Raw genomic sequence first — 5,744 nt, 5'->3', positions numbered from 1 at the left:
ACAGTGGTACAATCACGGCTCACTGCAGCCTCGACCTCCTGTGCTAAAGCGATCCTCCTGCCTCAGCCTCTCCAGTATCTAGGGCAACAGACATGAACACCACACACAGTTAAATTTTTAAAGGTTTTTGTAGAGATAGGGTCTTGCTATATTACCCAGTCTGGTCTCGAACTCCTGGGCTCAAGCGATCCTCCTACCTCAGCCTCCCAAAGTGCTGGGATTACAGGCGTGAACCACCACACCCAGCCTCACTTTTCTATTTAAATACATCTTCCCTACAAACTAGAAACCTTAATTAATACACCTAAGTACAAAGATCATGGAGAATCAGGATAGGTAATTTAGAAATAAAGTTACAAAATTCCAAGCAAGATTTAAAGAAACAGAAACACCTATATACAATCAGGCATCTTTTTCACTCCCTTTAAACTGTTTCTGACTACAAAATATAGTATAGGCACTATCCACACGTGAGAAGGACCAGCTTTTCCCTCTTATTTCTTTGAGTTAGATCCTTTAGAGCTTCTTATCAAACCAAATTTAAAAGGCCTTGCAGACAGTTTTTTCCCAAATAGTAATCTTTCCACAGTTACATCATACTTGTCTTTTTGTTTAAGATGATAACTAATGAGAAGGCCAATACCTATCAATACCTATGATAAATTGAGAAGTTCCTGTTCTTCTTAGGGAAAACTTGTGCTGAAGAATTGGGGCCACTTATCCTCTGTGCCAAGTTTTTTTTTTTTTTTTTCCAGGTAATATTGAAAGTTTCTTAATCTAATTTTTATTCCTAACTGATTTTAAAACAATTAAGATGTTTTCAATGCTATACTTTAAATCCCAGGATATTCGTCAATCAACCTAGATCTATCGGCTGTAATCCAAACTCATGCAAACATAACTGTTAAGACAAAAATTTTTATGAGACCCAACTAAATTAAAAACAGATAAATGATATTGTCCCTTTACGGTATGGCAGGTGTGTGCAGGAGGGTAAGTTGGATGCAGACCAAGGAGAGTAGTACTAGCAATAATAAACATTTATTCTAAGCCTCCCATGTAAAGCACTTGCCGAGGTTTCATGTTTGTTACTTCATTTACTGCTCACAACAAGCCCATGAGTAAATTACTACTATCCCTGTTTTACCGATTACTTCCATGATGCTCAGAGAAGCGAATTCACTTGCTCAAGAGGACAGAGCCAGGAAGTGCAGTTGCAGTGTCTAATCTGGGGAAATATTAAAAGGAAACAACCCTCACTTCTTTGTATTTTTACCCAGAGAAGCATTAGGAATGTGGTGAGTTTCTAGGCACTTTTTCAACACCCCCCCCGCCCGCCCCCCGCTCTTGTTTCCCAGGCTGGAGTGCAATGGCGCAATCTCGGCTCACTGCAACCTCCACCTCCCAGGTTCAAGCAATTCTCCTGCCTCAGCCTCCCGAGTAGCTGGGATTACAGGCACCCGCCACTACACCCGGCTAATTTTTTGTAGTTTTAGTAGAGACGGGGTTTCTCCATGTTGGTCAGGCTGGTCTCGAACTCCTGACCTCAGGTGATCCGCCCGCCTCGGCCTCCCAAAGTGCTGGGATTACAGGTGTGAGCCACCGCGCCAGGCCTTTAGGCACTTTTTCTTTTCTTTCCTTTTTTTTATTTTTTTGAGACGGAGTCTGGCTGTGTCACCCAGGTTGGAGTGCAGTGGCACGATCTCGGCTCACTGCAAGCTCCGCCTCCCAGGTTCATGCCATTCTCCTGCCTCAGCTTTCCAAGTAGCTGGGACTACAGGCGCCCACCACCACGCTCGGCTAATTTTTTTTTTTTTAATTTTGTATTATGCTTTAAGTTCTAGGGTACATGTGCACAACATGCAGGTTTGTTAGATATGTATACATGGGCCATGTTGGTGTGCTGCACCCATTAACTTGTCATTTACATTAGGTATATCTCCTAATGCTATCCCTCCCACCTCCCCCCACCCGACTACAGGCCCCGGTGTGTGATGTTCCCCTTCCTGCATCCAGGTGTTCTCATTGTTCAATTCCCACCTACGAGTGACAACAGACGGTGTTTGGTTTTCTGTTCTTGCAATAGTTTGCTGAGAATGATGGTTTCTAGCTGCATCCATGTCCCTACAAAGGACATGAACTCATCCTTTTTTATGGCTGCATAGTATTCCATGGTGTGTATGTGCCATGTTTTCTTAATCCAGTCTGTCATTGACGGACATTTGGGTTGATTCCAAGTCTTTGCTATTGTGAATAGTGCCGCAATAAACATACATGTGCATGTGCCTTTATAGCAGCATGATTTATAATCCTTTGGGTATATACCCAATAATGGGATGGCTGGGTCAAATGGTATTTCTAGTTCTAGATCCTTGAGGAATCGCCACGCTGTTTTCAATAATGGTTGAACTAGTTTACAGTCCCACCAACAGTGTAAAAGTGTTCCTATTTCTCCACATCCTCTCCAGCACCTGTTGCTTCCTGACTTTTTAATGATCACCATTCTAACTGGTATGAGATGGTATCTCATTGTGGTTTTGATTTGCATTTCTCTGATGGCAAGTGATGACTAGCATTTTTTCACGTGTCTGTTGGCTGCATAAATGTCTTCTTTTGAGAAGGGTCTGTTCATATCCTTTGCCCACTTTTTGATGGGATTGTTTGTTTTTTCCTTGTAAATTTGTTTGAGTTCTTTGTAGGTTCTGGATATTAGCCCTTTGTGAGATGAGTAGATTGCAAAAATTTTCTCCCATTCTGTAGGTTGTCTGTTCACTCTGATGATAGTTTCTTTTGCTGTGCAGAAGCTCTTTAGTTTCATTAGATCCCATTTGTCAATTTTGGCTTTTGTTGCCATTGCTTTTGGTGTTTCAGATATGAAGTCCTTGCCCATGCATATGTCCTGAATGGTATTACCTAGGTTTTCTTCTAGGGTTTTTACAGTTTTAGGTCTAACATTTAAGTCTCTAATCAATCTTGAATTAATTTTCGTTTAAGGTGTAAGGAATGGATCCAGTTTCAGCTTTCTACATATGGTTAGCCAGTTTTCCCAGCACCATTTATTAAATAGGGAATCCTTTCCCCATTTCTTGTTCTTGTCAGGTTTGTCAAAGATTAGATGGTCATAGATGTGTGGTATTATTTCTGAGGGCTCTGTTCTGTTCCATTGGTCTATATCTCTGTTTTGGTACCAGTACCATGCTGTTTTGGTTACTGTAGCCTTGTAGTATAGTTTGAAGTCAGGTAGCGTGATGCCTCCACCTTTGTTCTTTTGGCTTAGGATTGTCTTGGCAATGCGGGCTCTGTTTTGGTTCCATATGAACTTTAAGGTAGTTTTTTCCAAGTCTGTGAAGAAACTCATTGGTAGCTTAATGGGGATGGCATTGAATCTATAAATCACTTTGGGCAGTATGGCCATTTTCATGATACTGATTCTTCCTATCAATAAGCATGGAATGTTCTTCCATTTGTTTGTGCCCTCTTTTATTTCACTGAGCGGTGGTTTGTAGTTCTCCTTGAAGAGGTCCTTCACATTCCTCATAAGTTGGATTCCTAGGTATTTTATTCTCTTTGAAGCAATTGTGAATGGGAGTTCACTCATGATTTGGCTCTCTGTTTGTCTGTTATTGGTGTGTAAGAATGCTTGTGATTTTTGCACATTGATTTTGTATCCTGAGACTGCTGAAGTTGCCTATCAGTTGAAGGAGATTTTGGATTAAGACGATGGGGTTTTCTAAATATACAATCATGTCGTCTGCAAACAGGGACAATTTGACTTCCTCTTTTCCTAACTGAATACCCTTTATTTCTCTCTCCTGCCTGATTGCCCTAGCCAGAACTTCCAACACTGTGTTGAATAGGAGTAGTGAGAGAGGGCATCCCTGTCTTGTGCCAGTTTTCAAAGGGAATGCTTCCAGTTTTTGCCCATTCAGTATGACACTGGCTGTGGGTTTGTCATAAATAGCTCTTATGAGATACATTCCATCAATACCGAATTTATTGATAGTTTTTAGCATAAAGGGCTGTTGAATTTCATCAAAGGCCTTTTCTGCATCTATTGAGATAATCATGTGGTCTTTGTCGTTGGTTCTGTTTATGTGATGGATTACATTTATTGATTTGCATATGTTGAACTAGCCTTGCATCCCAGGGATGAAGCCCACTTGATCATGGTGGATAAGCTTTTCGATGTGCTGCTGGATTCAGTTTGCCAGTATTTTATTGAGGATTTTTGCATCGATGTTCATTGGGGACATTGGTCTAAAATTCTCTTTTTTTGTTGTGTCTCTGCCAGGCTTTGGTATCAGGATGATATTGGCCTCATAAAATGAGTTAGGAAGGATTCCCTCCTTTTCTATTGATTGGAATAGTTTCAGAAGGTATGGTACCAGCTCCTCCTTGTACCTCTAGTAGAATTCGGCTGTGAATCCGTCTGGTCATGGATTTTTTTTTGGTTGGTAGGCTATTAATTGTTGCCTCAATTTCAGAGCCTGTTATTGGTCTATTCAGGGATTCAACTTCTTCCTGGTTTAGTCTTGGGAAAGTGTATGTGTCCAGGAATTTATCCATGTCTTCTAGGTTTTCTAGTTTATTGGCGTAGAGGTGTTTATAGTATTCTCTGACGGTAGTTTGTATTTCTGTGGGGTCGGTGGTGATATCCCCTTTATCATTTTTTATTGCATCTATTTTATTCTTCTCTCTTTTCTTCTTTATTAGGCTTGCTAGCGGTCTATCAATTTTGTTGATCTTTTCAAAAAAACAGCTCCTGGATTCATTGATTTTTTGGAGGGTTTTTTGTGTCTCTATCTCCTTCAGTTCTGCTCTGATCTTAGTTATTTCTTGCCTTCTGATCGCTTTTGAATGTGTTTGCCCTTGCTTCTCTAGTTCTTTTAATTGTGATGTTAGGGTGTCAATTTTAGATCTTTCCTGCTTTCTCTTGTGGGCATTTAGTGCTATAAATTTCCTTCTACACACTGCTTTAAATGTGTCCCAGAGATTCTGGTATGTTGTATCTTTGTTCTCATTGGTTTCAAAGAACATCTTTATTTCTGCCTTCATTTTGTTATGTACCAGTAGTCATTCAGGAGCAGGTTGTTCAGTTTCCATGTAGTTGAGCGGTTTTGAGTGAGTTTCTTAATCCTGAGTTCTAGTTTGATTGCAGTGTGGTCTGAGAGACAGTTTGTTATAATTTCTGTTCTTGTACATTTGCTGAGGAGTGCTTTACTTCCAATTATGTGGTCAATTTTGGAATAAGTGTGATGTGGTGCTGAGAAGAATGTATATTCTGTTGATGTGGGGTGGAGAGTTCTGTAGATGTCTATTAGGTCTGCTTGGTGCAGAGCTGAGTTCAATTCCTGGATGTCCTTGGTAACTTTCTGTGTTGTGGATCTGTCTAATGTTGACAGTGGGGTGTTAAAGTCTCCCATTATTATTGTATGGGAGTCTAAGTCTCTTTGTAAGTCTCTAAGGACTTGCTCCTGTATTGGGTGCATATATATTCAGGATAGTTAGCTCTTCCTGTTGAATTGATCCCTTTACCATTATGTAATGGCCTTCTTTGTCTCTTTTGATCTTTTTTGGTTTAAAGTCTGTTTTATCAGAGACTAGGATTGCAACCCCTGCCTTTTTTTGTTTTCCATTTGCTTGGTAGATCTTCCTCCATCCCTTTATTTTGAGCCTACGTGTGTCTGTGCACGTGAGATGGGTCTCCTGAATACAGCACACTGATGGGTCTGGGTCTTGACTCT

This window comes from Macaca mulatta, chromosome 11, assembly GCF_049350105.2.
Source record: "Macaca mulatta isolate MMU2019108-1 chromosome 11, T2T-MMU8v2.0, whole genome shotgun sequence".
Classification (NCBI taxonomy): domain Eukaryota; kingdom Metazoa; phylum Chordata; class Mammalia; order Primates; family Cercopithecidae; genus Macaca; species Macaca mulatta.
The sequence above is the reverse complement of the archived record's forward strand: the minus strand, read 5'-3'. Positions refer to the sequence as shown.